Source organism: Mytilus trossulus, chromosome 1 (genome assembly GCF_036588685.1).
Source record: "Mytilus trossulus isolate FHL-02 chromosome 1, PNRI_Mtr1.1.1.hap1, whole genome shotgun sequence".
NCBI classification, from domain to species: Eukaryota; Metazoa; Mollusca; class Bivalvia; order Mytilida; family Mytilidae; genus Mytilus; species Mytilus trossulus.
In genome coordinates this window covers 76,121,110-76,142,693 of record NC_086373.1, presented here as the reverse complement: position 1 = coordinate 76,142,693, position 21,584 = coordinate 76,121,110, and positions in this window count along the sequence as shown.

Genomic DNA, 21,584 nt, shown 5'->3' with positions numbered 1-21,584 from the left:
TTATGTTATATAGTCAAATACGAACCTATAACCCCATCAAAGTATCCTATTTTACATGAATTTTAAGAAAAGTGTTATTAATTTTTTTTTATTGGATAGTAAACCATAGTTCGGTTGTAACGTCCGAATTGTTGACATTAATTGTACGAATCATGGTTCAATTGAAAAAGTGGTGTACAGTTTTTTTTCAGTAAAATTGCTTATCTCTATATATTTTTCTTTTAAAAACTCCACTATTTACATTCTAGTTTTACTTTGTCTCGTTTTCGAATGCCCACCGTGGATTTGACAATATTAAGAGAACGCTTACTCGTCTCTCCAGGACGTGTTTGACAGCCTGTTTTCAGTTAAGTTTCAGACAAAAACCAAGAAAAGTTCCGAAAAGCGCTAATGAGCCAATCAAAATTTGATTCCATAGCTTCTATCGGATCACAAATTTCTAGGAATGATAATTTTGTCCCAGAGATTTTAAAGTATATTCAGATTACCAGTTGTGCGGTTTATTAAGCGACTCATTGCAAGTTAAGATTTTTACATACGAAGATAATATTATTGGAGGCTATATCTGCTAGAACAACTGTCATTTCAAATCAAATCAAACTTTTGTTGCCATATAACACATGTTAAATCTTCTACAGCAATTCGTCCTCCAATTCCAACAAGGTTTGGTACATCACTATGCAGTTTGATATTTTGTGTGTGTGTACATTCATTTAAAACATGATCCTCCACCGGTATTCTTCGGGCTTTTAATAAACTGATTGAAGTCCAGTTGCCTTCAAACATTCTCTCTCTCCAATTATACTTTACCCTGTCCCCCTTCGCGCGTCTGTCGTATATACAAAATTTAGTCCTGGTATCTATGATAAGTTTATTTCCTTTAAAGATCGTCGTCCAGGGCATTAATTTTGTTTGTCATTTCTTTGCAGTGGTAACACTATTTGTTTGTTTACTCCGAATAATTTCAATATTTTCTTCAACCAACGCATATTGCGTAGTGACATTTGATGAACAGAACATAATTATGCTTATGTTGTTATTTTATGTAGTAAATATTGTAAGCGAGGTCGTTAGGACCAGGAAGGTTCCAATAACTGAACGACACTCCTATCTATCTTGTTTATACCTGTTAAACTCGTTCCCGCTTTATCACCTTTCTATTTAAGTGCATTTTGCTAATTATTGTAAATTCAGACATCATAGATACAGGATTTTTTTTTTTATTTACGGCAGACGCGCATTTAGTCTACAAAAGACTCATCAGTGACGGTCGATTCCAAAACAATTTAAAAGGCCAAATAAGGTACGACGTTAAAGAGCATTGAGAACACAAATTCCTAAAAGTTTTCCCAATTACAGCTTAGTAATCTATTCCTGAGGTAGAAAAGCATTAGTATTTCAAAAATTCAAGTTTTGTGAACAGTTAATTTATAACAGTCCCATACATTGGCAAACATGCCATACATATGTACATGCGATGTATCACGCTAACAAAGGGCAGATGCTCCTGACTTGTGACAGGCGTAAAAATACAGCGGGGTTATACAAAAGTTCATCGGAAGGTACCAAGACCTTGTTTATAAATATTCCTTATCAACTTCTCAAAAAATACACGATGGTTTTGATGTATAGATTCTGCGTACTGATGTTGTTTATCATCCTAACAACGTGTTTTACTGTTCTTTCATTTGTCTTTGTTCTATTATTAATATTACTTTAACTGTTGAATGGTATTATGTGATATCCGTTTGACGTGGCTCGGTACTTATACATCTCGTCAATGTGTTTGTATTGGCTTTCATTTTTTGGTGGTTTGTTTTGTATATGCGACTTTTTGTATTTCTTTTGTTCTTATAACATGACTCTGTACTTTAAAAGATCCCATCAGTATGATATTGGTCTATCATTTACCAAGGATGAAATTTTTCAAAATCATGAAACTGTCCTTCTTTCTTTTGGTCAGTATGATATTGGTCTATCATTTACCAAGGATGAAGTTTTACAAAATCATAAAACTGTCCTTCTTTCTTTTGGTATCAACATCAAAGAAAACGAAGAAAACTTGCCCTCATTATACTGGATACCTAAATTACACAAAAATCCATATAAAGAACGATACATAGCTGGGTCTTCAAAATGTTCGACTAAACATCTTTCTAAAGTACTGACTACTATTTTTTCTACAGTTAAAGATGGGCTTCAAAAATATTGTGAGGAGATATATTCAACCAGTGGTGTTAACCGGGTGTGGATTCTCAAAAATTCGAAAGATCTACTGCTTAACCTTCGATCACAATCTTTGAATTTTTGCAGCAACATAAAAACTTTTGATTTTTCTACGCTATATACTACTATTCCCCATGCTCAGTTGAAAGATCGACTTCACCATCTCATAAAACAGAGCTTTTTCTATAAAAACGGGAATCGTAGATACAGATTTCTTGTTTTGGGATACAATAATTCATATTTTGTCAAGAATCACACTGAATCTTCCAGAAAATATACTGATGATGATATTATAAAAATGCTGGACTTTTTGATCGACAATATATTTGTTGAGTTTGATGGATTCATATTTCAACAGACTGTCGGTATTCAAATGGGTACTAATTGTGCACCACTGCTGGCTGATTTGTTTTTGTACTCGTATGAAGCAGAATTTATTCAGACCCTTCTTAAAGACAAAAAGAAAAAACAACTTGCGAAATTCTTTAATTTTACTTTCCGATATATTGACGATGTTCTATCGTTGAATTACCCACACTTCAGCCAATACTTACATCTCATATATCCCAGTGAACTTGAAATTAAAGATACTACTGATACTAGAGATACTAGAAGGACTGCTTCATACCTTGATCTTTTCCTCAATATTGACGTAGATGGACGACTTCACACGAAAATCTTTGATACGCGGAACGATTTCAACTTCCCAATTATCAATTGTCCATTTCTCAGCAGTAACATACCCTCTGCCCCTTCGTATGGTGTTTATATATCACAATTGATACGTTATTCACGTGCTTGTTCACACTATACGGACTTCATATACAGGAGTGTGCTCCTTACGCAGAAACTGCTCCAACAAAGTTATGAGGAGGACAGATTAAAATCGACACTCCGTAAATTTTATGGACACCATCACGAATTGATGGATCCATACGATGTGTCTTTAACCAAACTAGCTAAGGACATTTTTACCACATGGTAGATTGTGGTTTGTCATTATGTCGTCTAATCTTTTATTACCAAACCTGACTTATTCCCGATTGTGACTTTTGCTGAATGTGAATTCGCATTACTATAAGACGTGTTACGGTACTTGTCTATCCCAAATTCATGTATTTAGTTTAAATGTTTAATGTTAAATTTGTAATTCTCATCGGATTTTGTCAAATGTGTTGACGTTTCTTTTTATTATATTTAGGTGTTACGGATAGAAAAATTAATCACCGCCTTTATTAATTATATTTAATTTTGTACGATAATTTACGTTTGAAGTTGGATTCATAACAAACTGGACATATATATATTATAGTTAATTATACGATGATGACTGATGTTCCCATATTTTGACTATTTTATTGATTGTGACTGTTTATTTAACGCATCATGTAAATGTAACAGAATTTGATGAGACTGTTATTAAAGTGAGAGGGTTAGCGCTATAGAACCAGGTTTAATCCACCATTTTCTACATTTGAAAATGCCTGTACCAAGTCAGGAATATGACAGTTCTTGTCCATTCGTTTTTGGTGCGTTTTGTTTTTTGATTTTGCCATGTGATTATGGACTTTCCAAATTGATTTTCCTCTGAGTTCAGTATTTTTGTGATTTTACTTTTTAATAAGGATTGCAATATGCATTGTGTTTAAATGTAATATCAGTATTTAGTTCTAATATAATCTAACATCAATACTAATTCTATCTTACTTTTAAATTTAAGTTTTTCATATGTTTCTAAATTTCATAAATTCAAATGTGGCGTAATGTTTGTGCCTTTTCGCCATCGTTTGTGACGTCATTTTAAAATTTACGATTTACTGCGTTTAGGCCTGAACTGAATCGGGTGTGTCTTTAATATTTTACCCCGATTTTGTTTTTTTGTCCATGGATTTATGAGTTTGAACAGCGGTATACTACTGTTGCTTTTATGTATGTACTGGTCTTAGCATAGACGTATTTACATTTGTATGCAAATTTGTCCGCCATTACATAGTCACACAGGTTCCCGTAAACTTTGACATCATAATTTAAAATATTTGACTTCACAATTTAAAATTGTTTGTTGCTTGACGTCAAAAGGTGATTTGGAGGCAGGATACAGCTAAATACCGAAAGTGTAAATACGTTTATTATGTATTCGGGTTTAGTTTTCAGTAATTAGTTAATACTTCAGTTTCATTATGTATATCTCTTTCATATTCATTTGATAAAATTTACTGTTTACAATAGCATTAATTGTTCTAAATAATAAGGATGTTCTTATCCCAAGCATAAAAACAACGCCGTATTTGGCACAACCTTTTTCAATTTTTGATCTTCAGTGCTGTACAACTTTGTACTTTTTTTCACTTTCGATCTTTTATATCTGGGCGTCACTGGTGAGTCTTGTGTTGACGAGGCACGTTTTTGACGTATTGAATTTTAAACCCGATTCTCTTTGTTATCTATTAATCTTGTGTTTCTTTGTCTAATATGTTCTCCTATTTATTTGTATTGTAGTCCTGTAATATTATGTTGTCATTTCAATGTTATATTTAACTTTGCCATTCAAGTGCGAGGTTTGGCATGCCACAAAACCAGGTTCAACCCACCATTTTTATTCCCTTTTAAAAATGTCCTGTACCAAGTCAGGAAGATGGCTATTGTTATATTATTGTTCGTTTCTGTGTGTGTTGCATTTTAATGTTGTGTCGTTTGTTTTCTCTTATTTTAGAGATATTAAGATAAGACGTGGATAGGTACTTGTTTATTTCAAATTCATGTATTTGGTTTAAATGTTACATTTGTTATTCTCGTGGGATTTTGTCTGATGCTTGGTCCGTTTCGGTGTTGTGTCGTTGTTCTCCTCTTATAATTAATGCGTTTCTCTCGGATTTAGTTTGTTACCCCGATTTTGTTTTTTGTCCATGGATTTACGAGTTTTGACCAGCGGTATACTACTGTTGCCTTCATATGTCAGTATGATATATTTGTATTATGAATTACTATAAACGTTGAACCACAAACGTCAAAATCATTCAATCGCGTATTGGAAAAAGCTATTTTTAGATTCTTATAAATTCTATCTATAATTTTTTGACTAGTTTAAATCTCGGTCTATTTCTGAAATTTATTCACACATACTTTTGATTATTTAAACCTGTATGCTTACATTGCCTATGTAAATTTTAAAATTGCTTTTATTCACATTGAACGACAAATTTATGTGACGTGTAAAAAATTTCTGATGTCAGACACTCAAATCAATCAATGTGTTCGTAGATAGTAGATGTTTTTGTGTTCTGTTAAATTGTTGCTTTTAAAATTGTTATACGATGATGACTGATGTACCAATATTTTGACTATTTTATTTATTGTGTCTGTTTATTTAACGCATAAATGTAAAAGTAACGGAATTTGCCTAGACTGTCATTAAAGTGAGAGGGTTAGCGCTATGGAACCAGGTTTAATCCACCATTTTCTACATTTGAAAATGCCTGTTCCAAGTCAGGAATATAACAGTTCTTGTCCATTCGTTTTTTATGCGTATTGTTATTTGATATTGCCATGTGATTATGGACTTTCCGAAATGATTTTCCTCTAAGTTGAGTATTTTTGTGATTTTACTTTTTAAACGTGTCTTTTTCTAGATCTCAATCCTCCCTCTATACCTCTAGCCAATGTAGAAAAAACAAACTTTGAGAAAAATTCATAAAAGTTTTCTTTCCAATTACAGCTAAGGTAATCTATTCCTGAGGAAGAAAAGCATCAGTATTTCAAAAATCAAGTTTTGTAAACAGTTAATTTATAACGGGGTCCATACATACTACACTGGAAAAAGGCCATACATACGTCCGATGTCAGAATACGCGTCACTGATGAGTCTTTTGTAGACGAAACGCGCGTCTGGAGTAAAAATAATATTTTAATCCTGGTATTTATAATGAGTTTATTAATAATTGAAATATTAGAAATCATTGATTTATTAAATAAGTAGGTAGTATTGCATTAGATTTTTTTTCCTTGACAGGGAGATTAGCTCTTTTTTTTAAGTGTACTCTTCAATTTACTAACAGTGCTTTGCAGTACGTTTTTTACATGTTCCCTTCGTCTCTAAAGAATTAATATATTTTTGAAGTGACACCAGAAGTCTTTCGTATGTCTTGACTAGGCATTGGACTCTATAAAAGGTCTCTGAAAAAAAGATATAATTTATATCTAATATTGACAACATAAATATCATGTCCGAGTTGGTGACATTAAAGCATGTAAAGTCCTGTAAGTTCATTTTAAAAATTGACATAATGTCAACATTAAAAATCACCGCCATTTGCATCAGTAGGTTTAGTTACGTCAGTGACCAACATCTAAGATCCAATCAATTTTAAAGGGAGAAAATAAATACACCTTTTCGCTATAAGGTTCATTCCGGGAAAACCGTCATTTAGAAAACTTCCTGTAAGGGTCTATGGTGAAGCAAAACAAAGTTCTTTTTCTTTTTTCCCCATTATGAAAACATCCGACATGGAGATTTATTTATTATCTTTTTTGCACTCCTCAATTAACTAACCGTGCTTTGCAGTAAGCTTTTTTCAAAATTACCCCCGATATTCCCTTAATTTAAAGAATTAATATATTGTTTGGAGTTTCTATAAAATGTAGTATCAAAATCAACTGGAAAACAAGAGATGGTATTTAAATACCACATATTGGTGGAATTTCGTAACGCTAAAAAGGAAACTCAATTTTACCGGGAAAAAATATTTTCGTCTAAACAAAACTATGAAAGTATAATAAAACGGTATTAACCATATGACATTCTATATATTGTACAAACGCGAAGTGGTGGGAATACAGGGAGACAAGAAAACTGATACATTTTAATAAGAATGTGCAATTTATTAAAATGCGACGGTAATGTATGTTAAATTTTAGTGACTTAATTGCATCATGTCTCAAGACCACATTCCGAAAAATGAACTGAATATGGCGTAAATAAGGATGAGAATTTATTAGTTTAAAATCCAAACAAAATAAATACAAATCCTGTGCATCTGGAAACATATTTTTCAACCCTCCGACGTTTATCCGGCAGTAAACACAACAAAAGAATCGACTTCCAAGCAAGGACCGAAGCTCATAAACTTCACAATCAATCCTTGCCGTCACCGGTTTTCACCAGTTTAATTGTAATTATTTTTTTAGTCCATTACGTCAGAAAAGTACTTTAAAAAAAATCAATTTTGAAAACGCTGTTTAAGACATTATAATGATTTTATAAGTATGTATTATGCATATTTTAAACAAAAAATAATTATAATTATGTTCAATAGAAAATTTGATATAAAAAAAATTACCCCAGACTGCATCTACTTGTTGGCTTAAGGATAAACATAAGACCATTCAACTGTAAAAAAAATTTGCTCATCATTCTGTATCTTTGTCACATGCTTATGTCCAAATTTTCAGAATATTACCTCAACATTGATTAAGGTTTGACAAAGTCAATTTAATGGGGGACGATTGGTAATGTTAATAAATCACTAGCCAGTCAACACTGACATCACCCCTAGTTCTAGGTGGGGTTTGTGTTGCTTATTCTTTAGTTGTCTATGTTGTTTCATGTGTACTATTGTTTGTCTGTTTGTCTTTTGTTAAGCCATGGCGTTGTCAGTTTTTTTTATTTACGAGTTTGACTGTCCCTCTTCTATTTTTCCTCCCTCTTTTGTAGGTTTCCAACCCAGCTCGTGTGGGTGCAATTAACTTCAATCTTAATTGAATAGTATTGCCAGTTTTCCTATTCTCCTCCAAAAGTGACTGCCACAATATAGCCTGAATGCAGTGTATAAAAGTGGCGTTACCCCCCCCCCCCCCCCCCCCAAAAAAAAAATAATTCAAAGATACTTAAAAATAACTTTGATCCCCCAAAAAATACGAAAGTTCAGTTGGAAAGGAAAAATAAGTCCTTTCATCAGTAAGAAAAAAGGAGCAATAATAAATGAAAGTGCTGCTATGATTATACTGTATTTTGGTTATAAACAAAAATCATAAAATTTCAAGGTTTAATAAAGTTATTGATATTGAAAAATTTGTACCACAAGCATAGCTTAAATGTTATAGATGCTGATAGCTAGAAAATATAATTATTTTAAATAGGTCATAAACCAAAATTATACTGGTTGTGTCAGAAAAAAAAATTAAAAATTACCCTTATGTTCTTTATAATTTTTTTTCATACTTATCCTGTTTGAAGAATAATGTTGTTTAATCTTTAGTCTTTCTAGCTGGTCCTCCATTAGTGAAGTAAGAGGACACACAACCAACACCTTGAAGGCACTCTCCTCTTGATTAACAAGCTCTGTATACATAACACAATGATTCACATATAATAATATTCTTTAATTTTTTTAGAAAGACATAAGCAATTGCCAAATGTATTGAAAACGAAATAAGACATATATTTTACCTACTCCCCCCCCCCCCCAAATGAATGCATTAACACCACTGTTCCAGTGGGAGGTTTGATTGCTAACATTCATATATAAATTGTCAACTTTATTATCAATCTGTTGAATACTTGAATACACGATCAAGCAAGCCCTCTCAAATTGGTACTCATAGAGTGTCTTTCTATAATTGTTTTTTTTTACACTTTTGGTTCAGTTTGAGTGAAAGTTGGAGCATATTAATACATTTCTAAGTCAGGAACCTGATATTAAGTGGCTGTTTTTTGTTAATGTGGTTCATAAGCGTTTGTTGGTTTAATATAAACTGGTTTTTTTTCTCTCGGTTTAAACGGTTTATATCTAGAAATAATGTATGGTGCAATTTATAGCTTTCTGCGCATTGCCATTCAAACCACATCTTATATCTATATATCAAAATCTGTACCTGGTAGGACATGAAAAATCATGCATTTTCCATAGCCAACCGGCAAATTTCAAATCTAGGATGTGTTTTACATCTTCCTCCTGTTTTGGTTTAAACTTTACTGACAGACCTCTCAACTCCATATCTTAAATTAAAAAAAAACAACTTTAATTACAATTGTTAGTGTTGAAAATTAATAATTACATGTATATAATCAATTAATATTAAGATATTTAATATAAATTTAGAAGCAATATATATCATGTATATTATACAATGAGAATTTTTTTCTGATTATTGAGATTTCTAAAGATTGTTGTCAATCTTTAATTTAAAAACAATACCTTTGATTTCTGGATATTAAATAATGACTAACCAACTTTTAAAAGTATCAGAGATTATTATTATCAATAAATACAAGTAAATGAAATACAATATGTAAAAACGTTTGAATGTGTTTTTCGTGTATGCGTCATTACCTCTTGGAATCTTTCAAGATCAGTTCAATTTCGTTTCGTTATAAGCAAAATCCGGTTTTTATAGTTTTTAGCACGCCTTATCCTTGCGTGTACGAATATTGTGCGTTGCCGGTCAAGCTTAAATGAGTTTATTAAAGTTATCGAGAATGTAAACATAGAATTATACTGAAGGAATGGACAATTTCATCCGACTTAACACCGAATTAGGAATATAAAGCAGGTAAAATGCAGTTACTAATGAAATGTAGTACTAATAACAACTGGAAAACAATTGATGTAAACAATTGATGTTTTCCGAATGCCACATGTTTGCGGAATTTCGTAACGCAAAATAGGAAACTGTCAATTTTACCGGGAACAATATTTTCGGCCTAACAAAACTATGAAAGTATAATTAAACGTTCATAACACTGCCCTCTGTCAAATAAAATTTCAACTCGAAATTACAAAAAAAATAAACGTGATATTTTTTTTTAAATAAAACGATTTTAACAAGCACCTGTCTTATAAATACATGTATAAAAGTAAATTACAAATTTTATATCTATCAATTATCTGAAAAAGAATATATATGCATATATATATTTCTGGTCATGTCTCGATTAATCGGATATCACGACACGTATTATTGATTATGTTGATAATTATATCAATGAAAATAAACACAATTTATAAACAAATAAATAATGTCAAGTATGTAAAAAAATAAAAATGTTCACATCTTCTTTTCGGCACCACAACCACACCTCGTATCCTTTTGAGTTGGTTCCTGGTAACTCCTTTTTCTGTCTTTTCTTCTTTCTTCCTTCTCGCTCTTCTGGTTTTCCTTATTTTTCTGGTTTTGAAGTTCTGATTTAGTTTGGTCGAGTTCAGATTTTAGGTTCTTCTTAGTGTCCTCCTTAATTAAATATTTTTCAAATTGTTTTCTCTCTCGTATGTGTCTGTTAAATTTAGTATCTCTTCTTCGAGGGTAAAAATAGTTTTATCTTCTTCTGTCAATTTGACAATCACAACTTCCTCTGAATATTCAGGTACAGGTTTATATTCAGATACAGGTTCAATATTTTCTTCTAAAGGTATGTTATGGACGGGTTGAACAGAAGTATTTTCAATTGGTATGAGTTTACCATTGGGACCTATGTCAAGCTCAAATTTCTTATTGGACTCTATACAATATGCTTTATCAGATAACATTATATGACATGAATTAACAGCACTAATATGCTTAGGGAAAGAGTGTAAATGTTTCTCCCATTTAAATTTGTTGATGGCTCTAAATTTACACAAAACACAAAAATATGGTACTTCTTTTTCTTGTAAATGCCTTTTAAAAAAATGATCCACAGCATTTTTCCTTTTTCCAAAAAATTATTATATTTACAACTTAAGAAATAATTCCTTCCTGTCATGCTCTATGCTCATTTTAACATGGGTAGGCATTATATTTGTAGATATTTTACACTGAGCGTTAGCGAGATGTAAAATGTGGCATGACATGAAGGAATTATTTCAATTCTAATAGGACAAATACAGTATTTCTATAGGTCGAAGCGTACGAAAATACCGTAAATAAGTTTGGCTTTTCCCGTTTCCTCCCCGATGAGTCTGTGCATTACATTTCATATTTGATAAGTTTAAAAACTACGAGCAGGGTAAATATATGTTGTTTTATAAAAATATATAATAAAAGTTTATGTTAGCTGCTTTTAATGTATATATTTTAAAGGATAACGATGGAAATAACGTTAATATTTACAGCAAGTTCGTGCGCATGTGTGAAACATATTTTGTGCTCATTAGAACACGGCTTTGTTTATAAAGCGTAATAAGGACGTCATATTAGAATTATATTTATATTTATCCTTGTAAAGGAAAACTTTTGAAATAGACTATTTAATATACAACTTTGAAATAGACTATAAATTTAATGACTGGACCCTTTTGAAAATATTTAACTTGGATTCAGATTTATCCTTGTTAAAATAGACTCCTTAATTTAACTCAACTTGGAATAGAATTTATCCTGGTTGAATATGGTATTTACTTTTACTATATTTAAATTTTCAACTTCGATTAAAATTTATCTTTGTTGAATTGTACCCCTTAACTATTTTATTTCAACTTGGATTATTATTTATCCTTGTTGATATATATTCAATTTTAAATTATAACCTTTTCAACTTGGATTAGAATTTATCCTTGTTGATATAGATTCTGACTAACTATTATATTTTATCCTTTTCAACTTGGATTAGAATTTATTCTTGTCGATATATATTTTAAGCTATCTATATTATTTTATTTCAACGTGGATTATAATTTATCCTATAAAATTACTTAAATATATACTATAATCTAATTTATATTCACCAACTGTACTATCTATTTCTTTCAGCTTTTGTTGAAGTGTTTTTTTTAAGTTCATTTTTTTTCCTATGTGTAACCAAATATCATAAAATATGGACAGAAACAATGTATGTACTTAACAATAACGTGCCTAATAAAATATGTTCGTAGATTCTTAAGAAAGAAAACTAAATTCGCTGTTACCAGTGTAAAGATTGTTGCCAATCTTTAATTTAAAAACAATATCTTTGGTTTCTGGATATTAAATAATGACTAAACAACTTTTAAAAGTATCAGAGATTATTATTATCAATAACAAAAAATACAAGTAAATGAAATACAATATGTTAAAACGTTTGAATGTGTTTTTCGTGTATGCGTTATTACCTCTTGGTTATTTAACAGATCTTTTGTATTGATACATGCATGATACAAAAAGATTTAATAGTGAAATCTTACACTGACATTTTCATCCCCCATTAAATTCATGATATTAGTACATGTATTTTAGTATGAAATGTTTAGTTGGGAAATAACAGTAGTATACCGCTGTTCAAAACTCGTAAATCTATGGACAAAAAACAAAATTGGGGTAACAAACTAAAACCGAGGGAAATGCAATAAATATAAGAGGAGAACGACACAACATTAAAATGTAACACATACAGAAACGGACTAAGCATTATACAAAATTCGATGAGAATAACAAATATAACATCAAAACCAAATACATGAATTTGGGATAGAAATGTACCGTGACACGTTTCATAGTAATGTGAATTCACACTCAAATATAAGAGAAAACAAACGACACAACGGAAACACGACGTTAATATGTTACACACACAGAAACGAACTATAATATAACAATGGTTATTTCCCTGACATGGTATAGGAATTTTTTAAAGATAAAAATGGTGGGTTGAACCTGGTTTTGTGGCATGCCAAACCTCGCACTCTAATGGAAATGTTAAATATAACAATGAAATGACAACATAATATTACAGGACTACAATACTAATAAATAGAACGTATTAGACCAAAAAAAAACCATTATTAATAGATAACAAAAGGCACTAAAAGACAAAAAGATACAAAAACATCATTGGACATACTTCAATTGTTTCAAATTTTCAATTACATCATAGATCATAAACCAGATAAAAACCGAAAAATTGTATAGTTTCACTATACAAATCCGTGTCAAAACAAACAAAAAATTACTTATGATGCAATCACCAAAGGGAAAGCATGCAAGGGTTTGTTAAAAGCATATGTATTTATGGCCACCAGTTGGATTTGAACCAACATCACGTTTACTGCGACTTGAATCTACAATGACATGTCAGTATAAGCCAAGCAGGTATTTCGCTTTCTACCTGTTTCTAATCCTTGTACAAATAACATTGATATTTGGAGACAAGGTATGGTTATTCTACATGTAAAAAATATATTTACACCACCCCTCTAAAGAAAAAAAAAGCTTATCTGACAGCACAATACTCAATTAATGAATTTCATGAAAAGCTGCTAGTTTTCCGTACCTATAGTATACTTTCTGGGCTAAAAGACAAAATGTGATTCCTTTTTATTTGCAGACATTATCATTGACCCCAGGAGTTACTTTTACAGTAGAGTTTCAGTCTTCTCTTCTCTATCTCACCGTTATTGTAGATTTAAAAACTCCTGTTCACTAATAATATTTCCATGAGAGAGACGTTAAAATTTTGTGCATGATGCCGACCCTCCTCCTTTTTAATTTCTGTTAGTTATTGCAACAATGTATCCAGAAACGAGGATTATATGTAATGGTACACTAAATGCCAGATATAGCATCTATACCATTAAATTATCTCATAGAAAAGCATTACAATCAGTTATTTGATTTATAGTAAACTTCATAATCATACCGGTAAGGTTTGCAGGCAGGCGGCGGTAGACAACTTTGAAAATGTAAACAAAGTAATTGCATGTACGCACTTTCAACAGAATGATCAAATGGCTTCAAATTATCGTTACGTTTATATGTAAAATATTTTTGAATGTCTTTATATGGAATTAACGAAAAATGTATGCATGCGCTGCGGATGATTACGTTCTGCATGATCTTGCACATGTGAGTACGACTGAAGGCAAGGGTGTTAAACGCAGGACTTCGGGAAAGTTCGGAGAGCCGACAACATTGCTTCGGAAGTTGCAAAAGAAAGTGAAGTGTCTTCACAATCTCCGGCGCAAAGATCACATATCCGATCCGTCCAATACTATACGTAACACTACACTCAATATGACCTCTACCATTTTTTGCGTACTGTTTCTTCCGTGTTTTCAAAATTCCAAAAGGGAACATCCTTTATATTATTGTAACAATAAACCAATTTTTGATACGTTTCGGCCGCCTTCTTCAGTTCTTTATTTTTCTTCACAACTACATGGCTGACATTGTTTTCTGTTTCAATTATTGAAAAGATGTAATAGATAAAATTCCTTTGTAACGGGAAGACGTTACAATATTACGTCATAATACTTTTTTATGAATGAAAATTAAATTTTATAAGCTTTGATGAATTGAAGTCATTCCTTTTTAGCGTTGATTCCAATTGCTTTTGGTGTATTTAGTTTTAGCATCCATTGTACCTCAATGTATCTTCTGTAATTTGTGGATTTATCGTAAATTTGTTGCAGAACTTGAACTGTGATGTCCTCTTTACAATGATCTTCTTGGTAAAAATGTTCCGCCACAGCTGTATCTCTATCATGTCTGATATCTGAAAGATGCTGTTTAATTATTTCGTTTATTGATCTTTCTGTTTCCCCAACATAGACGTAGTGATTACATTTTCCACTATGTCATTATGATATATTTATATTATGAATTAGAAAATACGTTGTACCACAAACGTAAAAATTATTCAATCGCGTAGTGGAATGAACTATTTGTGGATTCTTATAAATTCTTTATAACTTTTGGACTATTTTAAATCTCGGTCTATTTCTGAAATTAATTCTAACATACTATTGCTTTTTTTTTTTAACCCTGCGAACATTGCCCATGTGAAATTTTAAAATTGTTTTATATTATACATTGAACGACAAATATATGTGACGTATACAATTTTCTGACGTCAGACACGCGATCCAAGGAATGCGTTTGTTTATAGATGATTTTGTGTTCTGTTAAATTGTTCCTTTTAAAATTGTTATACGATGATGACTGCTGTACTCATATTTTGACAATTTTATATATTATGTCTGTTTAGTTCACGCATCATTGTAAATATAACGGAATTTGATATTAATAAGACTGTCATCAAAGTGAGAGGTTTAGTGCTCTAAACCCAGGTTTTAATCCACCATTCACTACATTTGAAAATGCCTGTACCAAGTCAGGAACATGAAAGTTCTTGTCCATTGGTTTTTGATGTGTTTTTTCGTTTGATTTTGCAATGTGATAATGGACATTCCGATTGAATTTTCCTCGTAGTTCAGTTTTCTGTGATTTTACCTTTAATCTCCAAGTATAATTTTTTTCTTCATTTCTTTCAAAATTGCAAACCTGACATATTTCTCAACATGTTTTGTTGCTGCTGTTGTTAGTACTTTTTTTGGTGATTTTATTTAGTTTTCCTTGTACAATTATGTCTGCTGAGTTTCTGTCTCTTCAATAAGCTACAAGTGGTGGTTCTGGAATTAGTTCTTTCACTAAGTTACAGTTATGTAAAATATCAATTCTTTTTTCACAATGTCGCGAATATCTAGTAGTAAATCTGAAAAGGTTGCAACGAGTGGTATGCGTACTGATGTTTTTAAAATTTTATGTCTTCTCTGTAATAACCCTTTTCTATTTTAGGTTGTCTGCTCTTTTCAGTTTTTTCAATAGATTTTCCCTCTTTTTCGCAGTTGTAATTTTAGTTCTTGTTTATATGTTTTCCCCTTGCCAATCTGTAAACAAAAATTGAATTGCATATGATGATTTTTTTTAACTAAAATTTATCAATCGATCTTCGAGTGACAACATTTTTGATGAAGTTGTCTTATTTCTTCAAGTTTATTAAATAAATTCTGATTCTCGCACCTCTGTTATAGATTTGCTTTCTTGTCAAGTTATGTAGACAAAGTAGTCTGCAGAGGGATTATTTTTATTTTCGTATCGGTGTATTTTATACATATTTTACTTTTTTATGGACTCCTCTTCAATTTATAATAGTTAATGTCTTGTAATTGTAATTAGGAGATAACTGTATTGTATTTTAAGCTTGGCCTTCGTAAAACGTCGATTTTACTGTCGCAAATTGAGTTAACCTAGCGACGCGGAGCGGAGATAGGTAAACGGATATTTGCGACAGTAAAATCAAGTTTTACGAAGGCCAAGCTTAAAATACAATACAGTTATCTCCATTCTAATGCCACATATTAACATCAATTTCATTCAATAAATATTTTGACTTAAAAATGCCATAAATGAAAAAATCCGCGAAACTGTTGCATCGTCTTTAGCATTTAAACAATGTATGCTCTGATTGTCAAACATGAAAACTAAACGTATTTCTACCTTTCGCACGCTTCAGAATGGTTTCAGTATAGACAAAAAGAAGATTTTGATGCTCAGAATGAGACTATCTTGTTTATTTTTTGATAAATTACGAGGAAATTACATACCCAAAAAATATCGGAATTCAAAATGGTGGCTTTCTTAGTTACGGACTGGTAGAACGTGGAATCTAACCTCTCAAAATATTTGTCAACGTCCAATGAAGATTGTCGTTACAAACTTATTGCACAAGAATGACTGTTATACCACAAATTCGTAGAGATTTTATTCTTTGGAATCTGACCTTTTTGACAAATCAACAACCAATTTTGTATCTGTTTACAGTCCAAGATCCAAAAAAACAACATTGTGCAACTCCTGCTATATTACGATAAAGATATTAAAAGAGTGAAGTGTGTTGAAAAAAAACCCAGGTATATAGAACATATAAATTTTTGCTGTATTTGTAGTTCTGTATAAAAGTCTCCTTCTAAAATAATCTCCCTTATACCATTGACCTATTTAAAAAATAACTATAGGCTCTAAAGAGCCTGCGTCGCTCACTTTGGTATTTGTGCATATTAACGTGAGGACACAGATGGATTCATGACAAAATTGTGTTTTGGTGATGGTGATGTGTTTGAAGTTCTTACTTAACTGAACGTTCTTGCTACTTACAATTATCTTTATCTATAATGAACTTATCCCATTTGTAACAGAGGTTAATATTTTGTTAAAATTTATGAAATTTTACTAAATTTATGAAATTCTTAAAAATGGACTATAAAGAGCAATAACTCCTTAAGGGATCAACTGACAATTTTGCTCATGTTGACCTATTTGTCGATCTTACTTTGCTGAACATTATTGCTGTTTTCAGTTTATCTCTATCTATACAAATATTCAAAATAATAACCAAAAACAGCAAAATTTCCTTAAAATTACCAATTCAGAGACAACCCAACAACAGGTTATCCGATTCATCTGAAAATTCAGGGCAGATGGATCTTGACTTGATAAAAAATTTGACCAAATGTCAGATTTGCTCTAAATACTTTGGTTTCAGAGTTATCAGCAAAAATCTATAGTTTACCCCTATGTTCTATTTTTAGTCATGGTGGCCATTTTGTTTGGTTGGCTGGGTCACCCCACACATCTTTTAAACTAGACCCCAAAGATGATTGTGGTCAAGTTTGTTTTGATTTGGCCCAGTAGTTTCACAGTAGATTTTTGTAAAAGTTAACGACGACGACAGACGCCGGACGCCAAGTGATGAGAAAAGCTCACTATAGAACCAGGTTTAATCCACCATTTTCTACATTTAAAATTGCCTGTACCAAGTCAGGAATATGACAGTTCTTGTCCATTCATTTTTGATGCGTTTTGTTATTTGATTTTGCCAAGTGATAATGGACTTTCCGTATTGATTTTGCTCTGAGTTCAGTATTTTTGTGATTTTACTTTTGACCCTTTGGGCCAGGTGAGCTAAAAACGAGTTTCTTTATAGTCCTTATATTTTATATTTTTTTAAACACTTTCAGATTTAATATCGAAATGTATGCGGTTGATTTTTTCTTATAATTGAATTTAAATATAATAATAATTTGTAATATAAAAATTAGGATAAACTCGTTAGGTGAGGTGAACCCGATATGCATGTTATTGACCTGATAAATTCTCATATAAGACAATTGCACAATATTGCTCATGATCAATTAAATATATTAAAAAAGGAAAAGAGATTACTGTCTAAACAGTAAGATATTGGAAGCAATACATGTAGACAAAACCTTGAACAGTTTCATAACATAAAGTATACATCAATCACAACTGTATTACTTGTTGATCTTATAGTTGAGTGTAATTTTTTATTAAAATAGGAGCAATAAAACTGAAAATGGTTCAAGAAGAGCAAGCAGCTCTGCAGATATCATTTATCGAACTGGAGACAACTTAGATCTACTTCTTGGTTTACATTATCTCACAATTACCCACGCAAAGAAGACTTCATCCAAAGATCTTGAATTGGCATTAATATTTTACCGAAAATTAGGCCTTTTAAGTATGTTAAGGTAAGGCAATTTGAAAATTTTAAACCCATACCAAAGAATCCCAAATTAATTGTTCAAAAGAAAGATCTGGTACATAGCACCATAAAATATTCTGAGGTTATTTTTTCTATAGTGTGTTATTTATAGATTATCGTTGATTATCTCAACGAGATTGATTTTCTCGCTTGAGCTGGGACAGCGAAAGTGAGAAAAGCAATCGAGTTGAGATGACCAATGATAATCTGTTTATCGCTATTTTACCTATGACGACGTTGTCAATTTCGATGTCAATTTCGTTAACAACGCCACGTGGCTTCTTAGTTTCTAGCGATAATTTTTCCATATCAAGCGAGAAGCATGATATGAAAATTATCACAAAAAAAGATCAAAGGAAAAATGCACAAAATAGCGATAATGTTGGTTTGATTGAATATTCAACTGCCTATATCTGCTGAACTTTGTGTCGATATAAAAAAAGTAATGGGATAACCTTACTCACTGAATGTCAATATAATATAAATCATATCCATGATTTTTTTTCAATACATGTAATTTTTTCTCCATTAATACTGCAAATGGTTTGAATGTAACAGCAGTTGATAGTTTATTTCATTTACTCACCCTTTAACTATTTCTACATTCAAGATCATTGGATGAAGTCCTCTTTAAGCTACAAAAGAATGATTAACATTGACTGTGATATCTTTATTCATTATAAGTGTTCGACTTTGAAATAACTGTGATATAAACTGTGATGTTGACTTGTATTGTATGTTGAATGAAGATAAAAAGAACCCTACCTGAATATTTATAGTTATCATCAAGTCTCATTGTTTGTAAGTACTTGTAATATACTAAGTGAAATTTGTTGACTTGATAATGTGTAGTTCTGACTTAAAAATGAATTTGAGTGATTTTTTCTGAAAAGGGATCATAAGAAGTTAAAATGAATGTATATTATGATGATGCAAGTTGAAGCAAATTGTAAGAAAAACTTTTTTTTTTCTTAAGTCAGAAGTTTTGAGAAACATCGGTTTGTGCTAAGGATGTTTAAATTGATTTCTGCTATGCTTTATTGTTCATTACCTTTTTTTGTCTTGTATACGTAAATTGATTGTTTGTTAGCTTTTCAACTTGTGCACTGAATGAATAAAGCATAAATATCTCCAAAAATGAACTTTTGTCTTTATTTATTGGATATTTAAATATCCCTATTGCCGTAATGAATGACGGCTTTGGCTGCAATCCCTGATCGAACAGCACTCCCAATCTCTTACACATAATCAGACAATGATCTTGGTGGACGTGTATGGATGACTCTCGTGATTGATGGAGAATTAAACCCCATACCAACAACTGGTGTGCAAAACACAAGTTTTATTCTTTGGCTTTCACAAGACAACCTTTTTTATTACATATTTTTTTTTATACTTGCGTTTTGACCACTGCATGGAAAACCATATACACATGATTCAAGTGTAGGTTTCTTTAAAATGTGTTAACAGTAGGCAGCTGCATTGCCCATGTACTGTAATGGCATGAATAACAAGCTGAAGGTTTCTCCATTTTCTAACAGATTGTCACAAATTGGCTTGATTTCATAGGCCTTATATATATCAAGGGATGCCTCTTAAGTTTGATCTCTTGAGTAAATGTTTTCCCTATCAGGACTTCCCAGAATTACTTTTGAATTCTTCATTCCTATGGAACTGGTAACTTTCTTCTCTTCCTGTTTTGTAACAGTGGTACTATGTCCAAATTTTTTTTTTTCCGGAAAAAATCCTTGAAGCTCATTCAGGTGATCAAATGCTTTTCTGAATGATTTCCGTCTATTCAGTTTAAAAAATAAGTAAATACTAATGATCATGCATTTTGATAATAACCATTAAATAAGGTAAAGTTAAATACACCACCACCAAATAAAGGGGATATAAGCAATGTGAAATTATTTTATCCAATAAAAACTCTGATTTTATCAAATATAATCTTAAAATTTGTGTTCTCTTATGTAATATATTTAGGTATCTACATGATATAAATTTTAAAAGAAAATCACTGAATCTAATAATCTAAGAATGAATAATCTATAATACTAAAATAACGAGGTCCAATTTGTCAGCCATCATCAGGTAAAAACGGCAAATCAAAGAATTCATCTTTATATATAGCTAATAGAGGATATTGGTGTTGAATAAAAATTACACCACTCCAGACCCTTTGTTGTCCACATAATTAATGTTGCCAATAATTAACAAGTTCCGGGTCGAATCCGATACTGATACCAATAGTATATTCAACAGTTACATATTACCTTATCTGTACGTTCCGCATCGAACAGGCGCACCACCATACGGTGTATTTAGGATTTTGCTATACACACGGGTTATAACCACAGGGTTGACACTACTTAATTGAGCCATTCTCACATTTTTCGCTATTGTAGTATTTAAATTAGAATTTTCACCTCACCTATTACCTTATCAGTATGTTCCTCATCTAACAGGCGCGCCACCATACGGGTGTATTTATGATTTTGCTATATATATACAGGGCCGGGTCATAACCACAAGGTTGACCCTATTGTAGTATTTTAAATAGTATGACTTTCTAAGATGATAATACAAAAACTAAAAATCTAGACTAAAATTACGGCGTATAGGTTGTTAGTCGGCATGACGTAAAACAGCGAATCAAAGAATCCAACTTTATTTATAACTAATAAAGAACAATTCTGCTGATTAAAAATTAATCCATTCCAGGCACTTTTGTTTCAAAAACTAATATCACCAATAATTGATATGTTCCAGGTCGACAGGTTCAAACAGAAGCTTTTTAAAATAATTCATATATCAAGTAAAATAAATCTTATCTACATGTATATTCACCAACCTACAAAGTTGTGAGTTAAAAAGGAACAATCCAATATTTTTTAGATTGAAGAATTATGTGGTCAATTAGTATACCTAATCTCTGCAGCCTTCTGCTGTTGTCAATTTCCTGCAGCTTTTTATTTTTTTTTAATAATTTTTTATGTTTTCTGATGTTTTTTCAAAATATTCTTTAAAAATCTGCCAAAAATTGCAGTAAAACTCTAATGCATCACTT